We start from the raw sequence: 20,664 nt of genomic DNA, 5'->3' as shown, positions 1-20,664 counted from the left end.
GAACTGTGGCATGGAGTCTTTCAAAATGAAACAAAATATAAGCTGAAGTGAAAAAAAAATTATATCAAAATGTATGTATGCATGGCTTCAAAATATCTCTGGATGTTAACATAAAAGCTTTTCTATGAGATTTAAGTTATTTTTTCCATGTTTTTTAAAAGAAGTGTGCATTTTTTAAAAATTAAAGGGCTCCTATTATAGAGAACTTCTATACTTATTTTCTCTAAGTGTCATAATGACTTTTCGTCATTCCCCCTTCCTGCCACACCGGGAGCATTAAATGGCTTGCATATACTCTTACATGTGTCAGTGAGATCCTGAAGTCAAATTTAAGTTTCTTTAGGTTTTTTTTTCACTGAAACACATAAAAATGCATTCTGCCTCATCATTTATGAGGAAGGAAGAAACCCATCATTTCAAGTGTTCATAAAAATTTCTAAGCTATTTAAGTATTATTGACAAAGGTGATTCAGTCATCAAAATGCAAATACAGCCATTATAATTTTATCTCTTTTCTTTGCCAAACTTCTTCACAGAGTAACATTACTATGATAGCAAAAAAGTTATTAAAAAAATAAAAATCAGATTGTATTATCTATGTATGAAAAACTCAATCTTAAAATAATCACTAAATTAATAAGTATATAACAATTAATATTTATTTGTAAGGCATTATGCTGAATAATCTGTAGGGTCTTGAAAGATATACAAATCGTAACTCTCTTCCCTTACAAGGTTTATATCTCACTTTAGTTAGGTATATATGTGAAAAAATAACAATAAAGGTTTAAACTAGAAATTAACAAAATGGGACAAAGGAGGAAATTAAAATATATTAAATGTCTACCATGTAGTGGGTACTGATAGGCACTTAATATGTGTCATCTCATTTATTCCAATAGTAACAGGATATATGGCATATCTGATGAAGCAGAATGTAAAAATAAGCTTTTCTAGTGAACTTATTAAGTCATCTGGAAGAACTTTCTGAAGTCATTTTATTTCTCCCTAGTAAGGTAGTAGAACTTTTTAATGACATGATAACTTATGTCTCACTTTCCTAAGAGCGGGTCATTGAGTATATTTTCAAGAGGTTTCCTGGGGTTGGAGAACGATCCTTTTGTAATTTATGTTATTGGAACCTCCTGAAGGATTTCTGTTCCTTACTGAAGCTGTTGCAACAAAGCATATCAGGAGCCTTAAAGAGGTCACTGTGAGGCAAGGGGGAGCATGGACATTGACTTAAGCTCAGAACCATGGTCCAGAGGTTCCTGAGGAAAGTCCATGCTGGCACAGTTCCCTGTCCTGGCCATTGTATGATGGTAGACATCAGAGGAACAATGGTTGAGTTTTTCTAGATCCATGGTTTTTAACCACTGTGACCTCAAAGGTAGACAGTGGATGTTCTCTCCAATATGGGCATGCCAGGAGATATGACTGCATTTGAATTCTGGTTTTGAATTTTTTTTTTTGTGGTGAGATGAAGGCCGAGAAAAGATACATAATTTGTCTAAAGCAGGGGTCTCAAACTCACGGCCCGCCCACCAATTTTGTGCGCCGGCAGACTGGCCCGCAGATTAATCCACGAAGTTTGATTAGTCTGCGGGCCGCACAAAATTGGTGGGCGGGCCGCACGGCCGCGAATTTGAGACCCCTGGTCTAAAGGGTCACTAGTCATTCAAACCAATTCTGTTTGATACTAACCTATTCTGCACAAAAGAAATGTTACAACACTTCATATATTCTTCAGATAAAATTACACATCTAGCAAAACATAATAAATTATTATTCACTAATAATTAGTAAAATGTTTTCTTAAACTCTAGATGAATGTCATTGTGTAATTCTTGAAAAAAAATAAAGCTTATATTTGCTTTATTAAAATTTAGCATCATTTTATTTTATTCTTCATTGAATCACAGGCACTAAATCCCCTGTACCTTCTTGGATTTCCTTTCATTGAGTAAGAAATTCTTGTACTGATGAAATGGAATAAAGAGTCATGAGATTTTCTTATATTAGTCATGCTTGAAAAATAAAGGAACAGCTTTTAATATCATTTCTCTAATTCATTCTAATATAATTTATGAGAAACTCAAGTTATTAAACATCCAAACAATTCAATTGCGTAAAGGAAATAATGAGAGTCTGCCAAAATTTACTCTAATGAATAGCCTTTAAGGACATTGAAAAATACAGGAGGGACTGTAACATTTTTCCCAGTATTCCCAAAAGCGTCAAGCAGAAAAGTGAGCATATATTTAGCACTAAGCTAATTACTATTGATTGTTATTGCCTACTCCTGAGTAAACGACAGCATTTAGAAGAATCTACAGAGTTGTTGAAAATCTTGTCTGATGGAGTGAATCACTGTGACATTCATGGAAGACCAACAGAGATCTTGAGAATTTTATACAAGTAGAGACATTGCCAACTTAGACTAAACGAATTGAGGAGGTGCAACGTAAGACAGTTTCCATCTGCCATTGTTGGTTTTCAAGATAAAAATGAAGCCGTATGCCAAGGCATGTGGCAGCATTTGGAAGCTGGGGGAAAAAAAACCTCAATTTGGAGCCAGCAACAAAACCAGGAGCTCAGTCCTACAACCATAAGGAACTAAATTCTGCCAATAACCCAAATATACAAGAAATAAATTCAATTCTCCCCTAGAGGCTCCAGAACAAAATGCATCTTGCCTATACTTCTATTCTGATCTGGTAATACTTGTATTGGCTTTCAGACCTACATAACTGTAAGATGATATATCTGTGCTCTTTTATGACACTAATTATGTGGTAATTTGTTATGGCAGCAATCGAAAATAGTACATTAAACATACTTATTTTTTATGAATCTGATCATTACAATAGATCTTTGTAAGAACGTACCTTTTGCCATGTTTTTTTCAGCTTTCTCTCAAGTCTATTTTATTCTTTATGCTTTATAATTTTTACATTGTTAACATTTCTTTAGAAATTTATCTTTGAAAAGTTGAATTTGGGTTTATATATATATATATATATATATATATATATTTTTTTTTTTTTTTTTTTTTTTTTTTTTGCTTTCATTTACTCACTGAGAGTCTGGAGCCACTTAAATTATTAATGAAGTTTGTTTGATCACACACACAGGTAAATTCTGCCACCAAACCTCAGTGAAGGCCACCTAATAGGTCTGAATTATAAGGATAAATCTCTGTTCCTTTATTCAGTGGCAAAATCTAGTAGGCAAGTTTCTTTGATGCACCTTCTCAGGGGTAGGATTATTTCTCACACACCCCTCCTCTTAGAGTGTTGTCATTAAGGATCCAGCTTATCTAAGAGACTCATCTATTAGACTCCAATTTAGGTTAGCCACAGGCCTCATCTTCTGTTCCCAGGTTTACCCTTGCTTACTCTCAAAGTTGCTACTTTCAATTTGCTTACTCTCAAAGTTGCTACTTTCAATTTGTTTTTGTCCTCTTTGGATTCTTTCTTACCATTTCAGAAAAGCACTTCAAAAAGTTTTATGGTTTTAGAGTTTGTCATTTAACAGCTGCCAGAAAAGGAATTGTCCACATATTTTAAAACCTACCCAAATTGATTCTTAAAAATTGAGGAAATACATCTTTCTGCCTATACAACATGAACTGTACATCTCAAGTAAAACTATTGCCAAAGTAACAGCTTTTCCACTCAACTACCTAATGCATTTAACAAGTACCATTCTTGACACTGGTGTCAAGAAAAGTAAGTAGCAGTCCATTGGTAATATGTTTCACATTTTAAATCCCTGTCTTCTAAAAAGATACTGATAGCACTATATAAAGCCTTGCCGAAATAAAAATCATCTCTGAAAATCAAATTCTGAGAAATTCAGTGCCCACCATTGTAGTCTTTGTACTGCCTTTACATTTTCAATAAAAAAGTAAGCTCAAATATACATTTAGAAAGAGTATCTTGTCTTATGTTTATAAACTAAAGAATCACATTTTTGTGATGATTCTCATGAGCAGCACTGATCCACTCAAATAACTATGTATGGTATCGGCGGGGTACTAGACCTAACGGGGTGATCATTTCACAAGTTACATAAATGTCAGATCCTTATGTTGTACACCTGGAACTAATATAATATTGTATGTCAATGTAATTGCAAGAAATAAAAAGTAAACCTGGATCCACTCCACCAGAAATAACCCCATTCTTTGTGCTTCTATATCAAGGGATTACACTGTGCTGCAATAATTTGTTTACATATTTTATTAGACTGTGAACATTGAAAATATAAGTCATATCTACTAAAAGTATTATGGTAGAGCCAGAATTTAGCCTGAATTTAACTACTGAGTAAATACTTGATGAATTTACTCTGAGTGCAGATGTTTAGTAAAATGGAGGAAGGTTATAATTCTGTAGCACATATAACTTCATCCCGTATTTTTTCGAATATTGGAAAAAAATTGTTATAGTGTTATAAAAACATTGTAGTAATGTAGGCCAGCATTACCGAAAGACATCACTCTATGAAGTTACAACTTAAATTAAGTAGAGCTTCCTGTCTTTCTTTCTCTCCCTGTTTGTCTTCTAATTCATGTGTTTTATTACACAATGAATGAATATTATGATTCTAAAATAAAATCTATTTTAAATAATATTTCACCTGAAGCATTGTTAATGAGATAATAATCCCCAATGGCAAAATAAATGCCTATGATAAGAGAAGTGACACTGTCAGTTTGAGTTTTAAGTAATTTGCATTTACTTACTTTTAAAAAATCAACATTATATTGCCAAACAAATAAATTAATAAATCCCAAACAAACAAAATCTTTGAGAATTTAGCTAGGCATAAAAAGAAAGATTATTATATAGGTTATATCATATACATTTTCAATCATATAGCTATATTTTATTTTTAATATGTCCAACTGAAAATGGTGCTTAAAATATTAGCCCATGTACTGCTGTTTTTATACTCATTCTTTCATAGTAAACCATCCACTCTAAAGTCTTTAATCAATAGAGTTAACAGAATTATGACCCAATCTTCACCTTTTTTTCATTTAATTTTCTATGTCCCATAGGATATATGAACGTAAGTCTCCATCAGTATTTCCAATGTAAAATAGAGAAACAAAACTCATTCTGTTCTCTAACAAAATAGTTGTAAAATTTGTGTCCTTTTTACAATAGTAGCCAACTTAAAACTGTCTCTGCCCTTCCTTCCTTTATTTCTTTTCCCCATCTATCATAATAAAGGACTGTCCCATTTGCTTGCTTCATGTCTTCTGACAATAGCATGTGTTTCTATTTCCATGGCTTTTATCAGGATCAGGCTGTCATTTCATGCCTTGACAGGACCAAATACTTTTCAATGATCCCTCCTAATCCTAGAATATGTTTGTTAATTTTTAAAAACTGATACCCTGACCAGATTGTGAATTCTTCCCCACAACTACAAGAGTAAAAATTGAACTTAGTAGTTAGCAGGTAGAGGACATTGGTACTAAAACTACAACAATCGATTGTATTCACTAAAATATGTCTGTAACCTTGGCAGCTCAATCTGCTCTGGTTTATACAATCTTCATTAAATTTTCCTCAAATGCTCTTCATTCTACTGTCACTCTAGGGCAGTGTGTTATCTATTTCATCTTTCACACTTCTGTTAGTGGTCTTTATTAGTAAACAATTCCCTCATCATTATCTCAATTCAAAATTCACAAAATACTGCATAACACTTATCTGTTCCAGGTAGTCTAATATAGTGGTAGAAAACCAAAATGTGGGTGTTAGATCGACAGTAGCTGGTAGGTATGCCATTTACCAGCTATATAAGTTTAGACAAGACTCAGTTTTCTCATTATAAAATGAGATTTATAGTAACAGCGACAATAATGTCTTTGCTTATTGAAATTTGGAGAATTATATGACATAGAGCATAAATATGAAGTATTTAGTATACTGTCTGAATTAACATTATTGAAGTATAACATTGTTATTGCTGTTGGCATTATTATTATCATTAACACAATGAGATGTCTCCATCACATCATTGCACATTTGATAACTTATCCCAGTTTCTGTTAATTCAGCAATATTGAGTACTGCACTATCCAGTATTAATTGGTTTTTAATTGTTCTGTATATTTGCACCGTGATTTATGTGTATGGATATCTTCAGAGTGAACACTGAGAGGACATTTAATGGGTAGTAGTCAAACAGTTTATCATATGTTTTGATATATTTATAATTTAAAAATATTATGGAAAGATAAAATGGAACCAGTATCATTGGGTATTTATCATGAACCAGAAATTTTCCAGGAGCTAAGTAACAAGAAATATGTTTGAATATTCTGTTACATACAGTTTTGCCACATATTTTTATTGCTTAAGACTACAACACCCCACACACACATACATGCTTACACCCCAAATAAATAGCTTACCTTAATGTTCCGAATTCAGCTTCAGAAATGATCCAAAGTGGTTATCTACAAATCAATAATAATGAAATTACAGTCAGCCTAAAGATAAAGACGTTTCCACTTTTAGCAATGGTTTTTCATATTTTCTATAATAACTTAGTTACAGTTTAATCAACTAGAAGTTTGCAATTGTAGTTTTGACCATCACAGTGAAGTTTTGGCATATTAGCAAAATACATTTATACAATCAGTCAACACTTTTAAGCTAAAGAGATTTGACGTTTTTATTGTTTGCGAAGACTATTGATGGTCTATATTCCAAATATTATTTTTCAGCATTATTAAATTATATTGAAAATTAACATATTAAGTAAATTCACAATAATAACATTGCTGAACTAGCCCCATTTCATGATACTGAACCTTAGACTGGAATTTATTTTGAACAAGAATAGACACCATATGTACTGCACATGCACCGTATGTATAGGTGTGTATATCCCATGTGTCTGTACACATATTACTAGATAGGCAGCATGGTAATACACATGCAGATATAAATGCAAGAAACAAACAGGTAGATCTGAAACATTTGATAGAGGAAATCAAATATTTGGGGGCCATCAAATGGATCAGATTCAACCTAGCTCAAGTGTTTGGTGCTAAGTCACTTCCTTATAGTAGACGAGCTTCCTTCCTGGGTATGCCCAGGAGGCTTCTGGTGATATTAACAGCAATAATGGCAACAAAAATTCTGTTTTCAGCTTTATCATTTATAGAACACTTTTTCATGTTCTTGCTCAGGTCTTAAGTAACCCTCATGACCATAAAAGTGTTCTTTTCCAAATATTATCAGGGTAAGCGTGATCTGAATTACACAGAGGTAATTACATAACAAGCTTGTCCCATCAAATGTACATTCTGAGAATAGCCTTTACATTTAAATACATGTCCTGTTCCCTCTTAAATGAAACACAATTACAAGATCTACTTTTGCCCTGGCCGGTTGGCTCAGCGGTAGAGCGTCGGCCTAGCGTGCGGAGGACCCGGGTTCGATTCCCGGCCAGGGCACATGGGAGAAGCGCCCATTTGCTTCTCCACCCTCCGCCGTGCTTTCCTCTCTGTCTCTCTCTTCCCCTCCCGCAGCCAAGGCTCCATTGGAGCAAAGATGGCCCGGGCGCTGGGGATGGCTCTGTGGCCTCTGCCTCAGGCGCTAGAGTGGCTCTGGTCGCAACATGGCGACGCCCAGGATGGGCAGAGCATCGCCCCCTGGTGGGCAGAGCGTCGCCCCTGGTGGGCGTGCCGGGTGGATCCCGGTCAGGCGCATGCGGGAGTCTGTCTGACTGTCTCTCCCTGTTTCCAGCTTCAGAAAAATCCAAAAAAAAAAAAAATAGATCTACTTTTCATATGGTTGAGGCTTGTCGCTCCCCCAGAATAATGGCAGATATTAATCAAGTAATGACTCAAATTGATACATAACTTTATATCATATTAATTGTCATGAAGAAGATTCATATAGCATTTTGAGTATAGTGAGGATCCTGGTTTACTCTCGAAGGGTCAGGGGATACTTTCATGAAGATAAAATTTTAGCTGATGGTTACCAGGCAAAGACAAAGCAAAAAAACGAGAGAGAGTGCCCACTTTAGAAGGGCTGGCAGGGCACTGTGCTGAGGCATGAAGCAGCACTGTACTTTTGAGGAGCAGCAGAAAGGCCCTCAGGGGTAAGACAGAAATGGAGTGGTGATTTGGGGCACATAAAGCTAGAGAGGTTAGGTAGGGCCATGGCAGGCTATGAAGAAGGTTTGTTTTTTATCTTGCATACTATAGAAAGCCATTGAAAGAATTTATGCAAAGGAGTGGGCTAATAAGAGCTCCTTGAAGATGATAGCTCTGTTGAGGAGAAGAGAAAAAGTGAATGTAGAAACCCATTGAGGGCTTATTACTCTAGTTCAGGAAAGAGAAAACAGTGGCCTTGTGATTTTCAACTTCCAGTCTATGGACTTGTCTGCCAGAAATTTTGTGCCGGTCTGCAAAAGAGTTAATCACCCAGATGTTGTATAAAGATGATAAACCCAATTATCTTAGTCAAATTTGGTTATGCTCAGGGTGATTTCTGCTTAAGCAGTTGCTGAAATAATTCTCTTATTTTCACTGGACTCCAAGTGTAAAAAGATTGAAAACCACCAGGAGAAAATGGCTTTGTTTTAGTAGATTTTTGGGGAACAGAGTATCACATGTGTCTCTAACTTGATTGTAAGCTCTATGAGGGCAAAGACTGTATATGTTTTACTGATCATTATATTTTCTGCCACAGTGCCTTGCACATAGTAGATACTTCAAAAACATTTTAATGAATGAATGGTAGGTAAGGAAGATAAAATTGAAAAGCATAAGGAACTTCATGAAAGGGTACTATGCTGCTCACAAACATTAGGGGATATTTTATCACTTCATATTCATTTTGAAATATCCCCTAATGTTTGTGAGCAGTATATTTACTGTGATAAGAATCATTAGAAAGGATCAGATTTAGACAAATTGTACTTGGATTGCTATTAGACCTTTAAGGGGAGATGTGAGGTAGGAAAGTTTAAGTGTCTGAAGATCAGAGAAGAAGTCTTGAATGGAGACAGAAATTTGTAAGTCATAGGAATATCAGTAACATTGAAGCAATGGGAGTGGATTCAATATCTATGAGAGAAAATAGATCAAGAACTAACAATTGAATATTTAAAGGCTCTTACTGTGTATTAAGAACTGTTCTATGGTTTTAAATGTACCAATCCAATTAATCTTCACAATACCCCATAAAGAATATATACCTTATTACCCATGTATAAGATATACATACCCTTACTGAATAATTTAGGGTCTAAAAAGCTGTGTGCGTCTTATATAGTGGTTGTAGATTTTTTTTTTTTACTTGCATTTCCAGCTTTTTCACATGGATGAGGAGTTGTATAAATTTTTTTTCTCTTTTCTTTTGTATTTTTCCAAAGTTAGAAGTGGGGAGGCAAGTCAAATAGACTCCCGCATGCACCTAACCGGGATCCATCTGGCATGTTCACCAGGGGACGATGCTCTGCCCATCTGAGGTATTGCTCCTTTGGGGCTGGAGCCATTCTACCACCTGAGGCAGAGGCCATGGAGCCATCCTCAGTGCCTGGGCCAACTTTGCTCCAATGGAACCTTGGCTGTGGGAAGGATAGAGAGAGATCTCCTGTGTGCCATGACCAGGAATTGAACCCGGGATTTCCACATGCCGGGCTGACACTCTACCGCTAAGCCAATGTATGAATTTTATAATGAATAAAACTTGAGTTCAATAACTTTATGTAATACATTTATTTTTCAAATTTTGAGCTCCAAAATTAAGGTGCATCTTATACATGGGGAGATACAGGTATATACAGTGTGTCCATAAAGTCATGGTGCACTTTTGACCAGTCACAGGAAAGCAACAAAAGATGATAGAAATGTGAAATCTGTCCCAAATAAAAGGAAAACTCTCCCAGTTTCATACCTATTCAGTGCAGTTCGATGTGGGCTCATGAACAGATTTTTTAGGGCTCCTTAGGTAGCTATCCTGTATAGCCTCTACAGACTCATCACTGACTGATGGCCTACCAGAATGGGGTTTCTCCACCAAACTGCCAGTTTTCTTCAACTGCTTATTCCACCGAGTAATGTTATTCCTATGTGGTGGCGCTTCGTTATAATGCGCTGATATTCACATTGCACTTTGGTCATGGATTCGAATTTAGTGAGCCACAGAACACAATGAACTTTCCTCTGTACCATCCACATCTTGACTGGCATGTCCGTGGGCTGCTCCGCTGTACACACAGTGTTATGTCATCATCTGCGCATGCGCACATGCTGCCACATCATCCTACAGAAACTGGGAGGATTTTCCTTTTATTTGGTGCAGATTTCACATTTCTATCATCTTTTGTTGCTTTCCTGTGACCAGTCAAAAGTGCATCATACCTTTACAAACACACTGAGAGAGAGAGACAGAGAGAGGGACAGACAGGGACAGAAAGACAGGAAGGGAGAGAGTTGAAAGAGGGATAGACAGGGACAGAAAGACAGGAAAGAAGAGAGTTGAGAGAGAGACAGATAGGGTCAGAAAGACAGGAAGGGAGAGATGAGAAGCATCAATTCTCCATTGTGGTGCCTTAGTTATTCATTGATTGCTTTCTCATATGTGCATTGACCAGGAGTGCTCCAGCAGAGTTCGTGACCCCTTGCTCAAGCCAGTGACCCTGTGCTCAAGCCGGATGAGCCCATGCTCAATTGGCAACCTTGGGGCTTTGAACTTGGGTTCTCAACATCCCAGGCCGATGCTCTATCCACTGCACAACCACCAGGTCAGACAAGAATATATTATTTTTTATCTCACTTTAAAAACTGAGTAAAATCAGAGCACAGATAAATAATATAACTTGCTCAAATTCACACAGCTATTAAAGGCAGCAATAGGGTTTGGTATGCAGAATTCTAAGATGGCCTCTAACATTCTGAACCCTTGGTGTACAGACTTTGTGAAAGTTCCTTTTCTTTGTGGGACAGAACCTATGAATGGGATAGGATGAAGGGAATGTGATGCTTTTAAAAGGAAATGTTTTTTTCTGATACTCAAAATGGAAAGTGTGAGAGGACTCATGTAATGGGTCACATGGCAGAGGCTCACAGGTAGCCTGTAAGAGCTGAGTATAACCCCTGGCCAAAAGCCATAAACAAAATAGGGACCTCAGCCCTACAACCACAAGAAATAGAATTCTGCCAACAGTAATGAGCTTGGAAGAAAACCTCAGTCCTCAAATGAACCCTGAGACCAAGATAATACCTTGATATCAGCTTGTTTATACCCTGAGCAACTCTACCTAGACTTTTGACCTACAGAACTCTAAGATATTATGAGGATTGTTTAAGTTTATAGTAATTTGTTACAGAGAAATTGAAAACTATTGCACATAATTAAACTTAAGTAGTCAGCTTACATAGCCTGTGCTGTAAAGACTTAGCTATCCTGCATACCATACAAGGACTGGGAAAGTGAGAGGAGGGCCCTGGATAACGCAGACATCTGAAGAATGAACAAAAGAAAATGAACCAGCAGAGGAGACTGAAAAAAACAGAGACACAAGAAAACCCAAGAGATTGTGCTTTGACAGAGGTCAAGAAGGATCTGTGGAAGGAGGGGCCCTGAGTGAACAAGAGGGCGGGATGCTGCTGAGAGCATATCAGACTAGGAAGAAAGTACATTCACTGGATTAGATAAAACAGAGGAAGCTGATACTAATTTCTTCTGGGCCATTAAAAAAAAGGAGTTGGCATATTATTTTATTTATTTATTTTAGAGAGGGGAGATGGGAAAGAGAGACAGACAGACAGAAACACCGATCTGTTCCAGTATGTGCCCTGACCAGGGATGGAGCCTGCAAACTTTGTGCAGTGGGAAGCCACTCTCACCTACTGAGCTATTCAGCCAGGGCTGGAGTTGGCATTTTAGAACTTCTTCTTTTTTTTTAATGAAAGATAAAAACTATGAGATGAGTTGGGGACAAGAAGTGTTTTCTAGACACGTTTTTGTTATTCAGTATTTTCATACAGGAGAATTATAGAGCTTTTCTTCAAAATTAGACATACCTTGTCAATTACAGAAGATTTGAAAAGTGAATCAATTGAAATACTGTTTTGTCACAAGTTGAACTTCAAGGATAAACAATCTCCTATCTGACAGGACAAATTTATATCCAAGTAACATTCTAAAGAATGCTTAATCTTACAAGGTGACTAACACAAAATCATAGGAAAGGAAGATCATAGCATTTGATTTCCAAATTCCAGTTACATTGATCATTTTCATTGCTACCCAAGGGAAAGAGAAAGGCTTGCTTTTCTCCACCCTGCCAAAGTAAAAACATTAAATGAGATATCAAAACCAAAATATAAACAGGCATTAAATAAATCAATCAGAGTCCATTTTGACTAAAAGAGAGTGCAATTGAGAAAACACAGTGTACACAGATAATTAAATGTATGGGATTGTATGCTGCTATATTTACCTAATAAAGTTGCTTTAGGTTCTCTTGTTCCAGTACTTTACGTTGGCGACTAATTTAGGGAAAGCAGAAATAACAATGACTCACCCTCCTCTTATCCCACATAAGATATTAAAATAACAATATCTATACTGCATTTAACTTGCTAATACCTGGAGGAGAGATATTTGTGTCTGAGAGAATCATTAGGAAAAGGAAAGCAAAGTTTCTTCAGGGATCTCTCACACATCATCCTTAAGGTAGGATTGGACCATATTGAATGGCCAAACCTAAAAGGAGGTTTAAATTTTCTATTTTGAACGTTCAAGACAGGTGAACAAGAAGGTAGACACCTAAATGTGAGAGTGTAGTGTAGTGAGTCTTCTGACAGCTTAAATGAAATCTCTCCATGTCTGACCTCACCCCTTTGTCTCATCTAAGGCCTTTTGTCCCATATAATGCTTTGAGTTCATCTGTTCCTAGCACATTACCTACCTGTTCAAGGATGGTTTAGAAGGTCTAATATGGTCAGTCATTTTTATATTCCAAGATCATCATTCCTTTTGCTGCTCCCTTACATTTCAAATATTTGAATTTGTTTCATATCCAATTTATTTTCATGTGTGTGGCTCCCACTTTTAGCTGTTTATGGATGAGACAGCTTTTGCAACAGAAGTATCCTTATTAATGAGAATGTGATTGTTTTCTAGCATAAGGCAATCCTTGATTTAATAATAATGCCATCTTAAAGAAAAGAGATTTCTGTCATCCTTGCATAACATTCTTTAAAAAAGAAAAGTCTACCCTTTGGTGTATTCAGTTGTTCCAGGAAACACACCATATTTTTCCACTCAATGAGCCCTAAACCTTTTAACACAAAACAGGAGGCTTCAGTTGAGTGCATTGACCTCCCCTTAGAGTCTTTCTTTTTTGATTTATAGAATTTGAGATGATATTTACAATGAAGTTTGGTTATATTTTTTTTCTCAAAAAAGATACTGTATAAAAATATGAGACAAAAAGAAGTATGAGAGGCAGGATCAAAGGGACCAGAGGGAAAGCAGTCAGAGGGAAAGGGGATGAGGGGATGGGATCAGAGAAGGAAAAGAGATTAGTGAAATTATATATGTATAACACAGCGTTATAGAGAGCAGGACAGCAAATCCTGGAGGGAAGGGGGGGAAGGCATTGGAGGTAGGGGGCAAAGGGGGTGTTGAGGGGAAGATGGGGGTGTGGGGAGATATATATTTGGTGAGACACTTGAATCTTTATAAACACAATAAATTAAAATAAATAAAATTTTAAAAAATAAAAATAAAAAAGGATATTTCCTGCAGCCTTCCAATAAAAAAATAAAATAAAAATATTCCCAAATTATATTTTACATGTTGGGTATTCTAAACCTATCACAGTTAGTATTGATAACTAAATAATTTCTTGACTAACAATTTAGATTTTTCATCTCAAATATTTCAAGTCCTTTGAGGATTTGTTATATTGGGTCCCAAAGTTTTCTTTACTGAGTCACAGATAACAATAGGAAACCTTAACTTTCATGATTTGATTTTAAAACATATAACAAAGAATATTTTAAATAAAAGCAAACTTCTTGGAGGATGTACTTGTAATTAAGGTCTAAACCCTGACCATTGATATTTTGGACCTTGAAAAGCTGAATGAAAGCAAATACATTAATTTTAAAGCTTGCTGTTTTTCTTTTTCTTTTCTTTTTTCTTCTTCTTAGTAACTAATTAATTATACCTTTATATATAGCTACCCATCCAAATGACACTAAACACTAGCTTTTAAATTGTAAGTTTCCTTGGTAGTATTCTAAGTGGCAGGTAAAAAAGGTGAGAAAGTTTACATTTTTATTCATTTTAAGTAATGAGAAATAACAAAGAAGAAATTGTTAAATAATTAAAAAGAAACAGATGGGGAGCTGAATATTAGACTTTTAAAGGAAACATTGAATTAATTGAATATATTTTATTTAATAAACTTAATCTTATAATAAAAATAGCTACTAATAATTAATAAACTACTCTTGATCAAGCTTTTAAGATACATTATAAGAAAAAATCTCACAAAATATAAATTACTTTCCATTTGAAAAGTATTTTTTCAATGACTTGCTTTAATGAACAAAATAGGCACTCATAGAATTCCCCAATTTTTAATAAAAAAATTGTTTCAACAGAGAACTTTCATCAAATACATAACTCGGCCCTGGCCGGTTGGCTCAGTGGTAGAGCGTCGGCCTAGCGTGCGGAGGACCCGGGTTCGATTCCCGGCCAGGGCACATAGGAGAAGCGCCCATTTGCTTCTCTACCCCTCCGCCGCGCTTTCCTCTCTGTCTCTCTCTTCCCCTCCCGCAGCCAAGGCTCCATTGGAGCAAAGATGGCCCGGGCGCTGGGCATGGCTCTGTGGCCTCTGCCTCAGGCGCTAGAGTAGCTCTGGTCGCAATATGGCGACGCCCAGGATGGGCAGAGCATCGCCCCCTGGGGGGCAGAGCACCGCCCCTGGTGGGCGTGCCGGGTGGATCCCGGTCGGGCGCATGCGGGAGTCTGTCTGACTGTCTCTCCCTGTTTCCAGCTTCAGAAAAAAAAAAAAAAAAAATACATAACTCTTCTGACTACTAAAGGGACTTTCCTCCACTATAACTTTTTAAAGTCAGAAAAGGAAAAAAGGTTAGCTGTTGAAAAGATTAGTTATTATTGAAGACATTTTCTAGGTAGTGCCAATAAAAATCTGATGGAAAAGAACAGGTTGTTCCACTTTAGTTTTTTTGTTGTTGTTTATTTATATTGTCCTGCTTTTAACAAAGCCTAAGTAACTGCATACCTTTGAGGCAGCATGCTACAGCTAAGTTTCACTGTTCATCTATAAAATGTATTTTGGAAGAAAAACTATGGGTATGACTCACCCTACTTTGCTTAATACTGTCATTATTTTTCTCTCCACATAAAATTGAGCAAAATAAAATTTTAAGGGAATTAATATTTTTAAAGGGATTAAAAAGGTATGGATCAGCAAATTTTTTATATAAAGAGCCAGATAATAAATATTTTATGCTTGGTGGGCCATAAAGTCTCTGTGACAATTATTCAACTCTACCGTGGTAGTGGCAAAGCTGTCTAGACATGAATGTGAGTGACTATGTCCCAATAAAAACATTGTTCACAAAAACAGTATATGGGCTGGATATGGCCCATGGCCTGTAGTTAGGTGACCCTGAAATAAGAGAATAATACAATATGATCAGAATGTATAAATGACTAAGCTGTGACACTTTCTTTTAGTCTGTTAAAAGCCTCCTCATCATTTTGTCCAAATAGCATAGAGGCTACATTCAGATATATATGTTAGGTTAAGGACTGCATCTGTAATCACTGAAAAAATAGGACTTTCTTCTCATTCTTTTAGAATGCCTCAAATAAAATGTTCTTTTTTTAAAAAAAATTAAAGACTGTATTTATTTATTTTAAAATAACAGAGAGAGAGAGAGAGAGAGAGAGAGAAGGGGAGGAGGAGCAGGAACATCAACTCCCATATGTGTCTTGACCAGGCAAGCTCAAGGTTTCGAACTGGTGACCTCAGCATTCTAGGTCAACACTTCATACACTGAACCACTACAGGTCAGGCAAATAAAATATTCTTAAAGACAATATTTTAATACCTATAGTGAGTTGTTAAGACCAACAGCACTTTCATCTCCTCTTTATATTAGTATAAAAAATTTCACAATCTGACGTCTTACAATGATTTGTGTTAAGGCAGTAGAACATTAAAATTAGAGCCCTGATGGAATAGATTTGAATATTTATTGAAATTTTCCCCCAGAGGGCAGAAATTGTTTTTTATTACAAAATCAGTATTGTAACAATTTTTTATATTAAAGGGTGTTATAGAAGAAAACTTTTTCTAATTTATAACAATGTGCTATACATGGTAGTGCCAGTCCTGGCCTGACTTGAAGACCTTGGTCTATTACATTATACAGAACTCTGTGCCAGGATGACACCTGGAGTGTTTGAGGGAATGGTCCGTTTCTATTTATATCAATATGTAACATTAGTCCCTTTCCTGCCTTTAAGTCCTAGAAAGAATTTCTCCCTATGAAAACAGAGAAAAACTTTATATAGTTGAAAGAAATTGCAAGATAGAGTTGACAGGACTTAGTAACTGAATGGTTATAGAGTATGGGGAAAAAAAGGAGATAGAAAGTAAAGATAGTCAACATTCCTGCTAAATAACTAGATGCATGGATACGTTATTAATTAAGATTGGCAAAGAGAAAAGATGACTTTGTTTAAGGTTTAGTAAGAGATAATGATGAAATCAGAAAGAAAGTTGATATATGTACCTAAATTTAAGGGCACAGTCAAGGCTAGAATTAGATACTTTTTTTGGTGATTTTTATAGAGGTGTGAGAGCTAATGTCAAGGGAATTAGAGGACATAAAGTGATAAGAAACTAAGATTAGGAGAGGTGGGACCTACAAACTGGGCCAAAAAAAAGAAATAGTACTGTAAAAGTCTGATCAGAGAAAGATGTGACAGTTAAAAAATAGTCACTGAAGCTGAAAACAAACAAAAAACGTGCTAATGAAAAGGGGTTCTCAAGAATGCACCCCACTTCAGGGAGTTCCAGGGAGATGAGAACTGTGCAGAAATGACTCTAGCTGCCAATTCAGGAGGAACTAGTGAGCTCCGTGAAGTCAGTCTCAATCTAATGGGAACGGAAGGGGCCAGGTAGGGTAGGGGATAAAGATGTAGAAACAGTGCACACACTTTTTTCTTTTAATTTAAAACTTGGGGAAAACGTGAAGAGGAAGAAGGAAGAATAAATAAAGCTTTACTTTGTTTAGTTTTATATTTGTTTTTAAGAATGAAAGCTCTTGGGACATTTTGATGTTGGTAAAGTATTCAGGAGGAAAGGAGCAATTTAAGACCTAAAATTAGGGCATGACTAATCAACATCCCTGTATTTCACAGAAGTCCCAAGAATTCTAAGTCACAAATTAGTGGCTTCAAGTGAAAGCCTGTCCTAGTTTTGTTCAGTTTTCTTTTAAGCAGCCTCCTTGAGATATAATATACAAAACATAAAACTAACTCATTTAAAGTGTACTATTAAATAAATTTGACTATATTTACAGAGGCTTTACTTTTATATGTTCAATAATTGAAATAATGATAAAAACTCTTATTCTTATCTGTCTTAGAACATTTAGGAACTCTGAACCCAATCATGTTATTAGTGCTATGGGCTGCAACAACCTTACAGCTCATCATGTAGAATGAGGCAAATGCCCTAAATAATTCCTTTTGTGGCTTTTACAATAGACAGCTACACTGAATGAGTCAAGTAAATTTTTGTTTTATAACACTAAAAATCTGTTTATATCTGTAGTTGACTCATAAAGTACCGATGCAATAACACACACTTACAGTAGTACACTTTGGCCTCATTTTGACCTCTAAGGGTTTTTTTTTCTTCTGTTCACTTGTTTGGATTTGGCCACACACTCCAGGGCAATTTTGTATCATTTCAAGTATTTAACCTCATCGTGGGTTGTAAAAACTTGCTGGTATTTAGCAAATAACAAAACACCATGTAACTATTTCTGTAGTTTTTCATGAAATTCATGGACTTAAATACTTTCACACTTTGTTTTCTGAGTTATGATTCTTAGATCTGTAGCACATTCATGGTTTCCGTGGAATTGGAAGGAAAGGCTCTTCAAATAAAGTAAACAGTATAAAATAAAAACAAACCCTGGCCTATTCATAATATATCTACATATGTTACCCATCAACAGGATATGAGACTAAGAGGAATGTAAGAAAAGACCTATACTTAGTTTTCAGTCAGAAATATAATGGAGAATAGAATTACACCGATAAGGCTAAACTTCCAAAGCCTCAATACTGATAGGGGAGAACAAAAATGAGAAGTTTCGTTTTGGTAATAGTAACTTTTTAGTTGTAATAAATAGGAGATATGTTAAGGTTAGAATAGTTAATCTGCTTGCTATTCTCTCTTAATATTCACTGGCCTTTACTTTGGAATGCAGGGCAAAGTTTACTTTTGTAGGAATGTCAGGGAAAGCTTACATTGGGGAGGGACCTGAGAGTTAGGGGGCTTTAAACCACAATAGTTGTTTGTGAAAGCCTAGCCACAGGATTACTGTGAAAAGTTAAATCCTGTAGATTAATTAGAAGCTTAGGCCTGACCTGTGGTGGCACAGTGGATAAAGCGTCGACCTGGAAATGCTGAGGTTGCCGGTTCGAAACCCTGGGCTTGCCTGGTCAAGGCACATATGGGAGTTGATGCTTCCAGCTCCTCCCCCCTTCTCTCTCTCTCTCTCCTCTCTCTCTCTCTCCTCTCTAAAATGAATAAATAAAATAAAAAAAAATAAAAAAAAATAGAAGCTTAGTTTACAAATCTTTTTTTAAGTTTTTTTTTTTTTTAATGTTTAGTGTATTGATTTTTGAGAGAAGGAAAGGAAGGAAGAGAGGAGAGACAGACAGGAACATAGATCTGCTCCTGTATGTGCCCTGACCAGGGATTGAACCAGCAACCTCTGTGCTTTGGGCCAACACTCAAACCAATAGAGCTTTCTGGCCTGGACAAGTTTACAAATCTGAATTGTTAATTTGTTGTCTAAGAAATGGAGTTATCTTTCAGAAAGTTCCCAGAGGTGCTAGACATTGGCCATTCCAGAGCAACATCAGGACAGCAGAAGGACATTCCAGGGAAACATCCCTACAAACCAGACTTCTGCCTCCCTCACACTGCTAGGTGACTAACTGCATGGTCTATAATGCGTTACTAACCTCCCAAAAGATGTATAACCTGGCCAGTAAGCCAAGACTGGAAGGCAGTTATTTTGGATAGGAGTCCCCTCCCTTCTCAAGTTGCTGCAATTTGAATTAAAGATGCTTTTTTATCTACCTGGCAATTGTCTCTTGAGAAATTGTCAAAGAAAGGGCAGTAGACAACGCAAATCCTGGTTTGCTCTGGTAACAATACCTCATATCTAAAAACCCATTTAGTTGAACTTTTCTTTTGAATATAAGTTAACTCTTCTTCAAATACAGTATGTAAAGTTATCTAAACAAATCTCTCCTTCTTGTAGTAAATTTAAAAAAAAAACTACTTTTTCACTAAATATTCTAAAAAATTTTTAAGACTTACTTTAATTTCTTTTTCAAAATTTTTAGTAAACCTTGTTTGCTTGTTTTTTGTGAAAGAGAGAGGGACAAATAGGGACAGACAGGAAGGGAGAGAGATGAGAAGCATCAATTCTTCATTGCAGCACCTTAGTTACTCATTGCTTTCTCATATGTGCCTTGACTGGGGGGCTACAGCAGAGCGAGTGACCCCTGGCTCAAGCCAGCGACCTTGGGCTGAAGCTGGTGAGCCTTGCACAAACCAGATAAGCCCACGCTCAAGCTGGCAACCACGGGGTCTCGAACCTGGGTCCTCCCCATCCCAGTCTGACACTCTATCCACTGCATCACTGCCTGGTCAGCAGTAAACTTTGATTTTTAAAAACCTAAAGAAAGTTAAAAAGTAGGAGAATATAAATATAATTTAAATATTATTTTTAATCATAATGAAAGATTAAATAATAACTAAATTATATAATGAGATGAGAATTAAATGTGTGATTTCTGGCCTGACCTGTGGTGGTGCAGTGGATAAAGCGTCGACCTGGAATGCTGAAGTCGCTGGTTCAAAACCCTGGGCTTACCTGGTCAAGGCACATATGGGAGTTGATGCTTCCTGCTCCTCCCCCTGTTCTCTCTCTATCTCTCCCTCTCTCTCTTTCTCCCCTTTCTCTCTAATAAAAAATGAATAAATAAAATCTAAAAAAAAAAGTAAATAAATGTGTGATTTCTACAGGAGTTTATGAAATTAGACTGAGTGGGAAAGGTAAAGTACTTTTTCAAAGCACAGACTTTATCACATTGAATTTATTTATTACTTATAATTTTTACAAAAGCTGAAAATCAATTTTTTTTTCTGCCACAGAAAGAGACTATTACCAGCTCAAATGCATTTTCTATTATCATTATTCAACTATATGTTGTCTTGTAAGACTGTAAATTTTCTTCTCATGGATGATATAACTACTGATAGATCTATTTCCTGCCTTAATCATCCAAAAATAAATTCCAGTCTTTGAAA

General features: G+C 36.1%; 1 protein-coding gene across 4 annotated transcripts in view; it reads right to left on the bottom strand.

Annotated features, from left to right (window-relative positions):
* The window catches only part of CNTN1 (contactin 1), a 388,569-nt gene that overhangs the window by 282,981 nt on the left and 84,924 nt on the right, over nucleotides 1-20,664 (bottom strand). For all 4 annotated transcript variants that reach the window (XM_066258119.1, XM_066258117.1, XM_066258121.1 and 1 more), the window contains exon 2: nucleotides 6,437-6,481. The gene's annotated coding sequence lies outside the window, so the exon portion shown is untranslated. The remainder of the gene's footprint in view (nucleotides 1-6,436; nucleotides 6,482-20,664) is intronic.

The sequence above is a fragment of the Saccopteryx bilineata genome, chromosome 2, assembly GCF_036850765.1.
Source record: "Saccopteryx bilineata isolate mSacBil1 chromosome 2, mSacBil1_pri_phased_curated, whole genome shotgun sequence".
NCBI lineage: Eukaryota > Metazoa > Chordata > Mammalia > Chiroptera > Emballonuridae > Saccopteryx > Saccopteryx bilineata.
The sequence above is the reverse complement of the archived record's forward strand: the minus strand, read 5'-3'. Positions and strand labels throughout refer to the sequence as shown.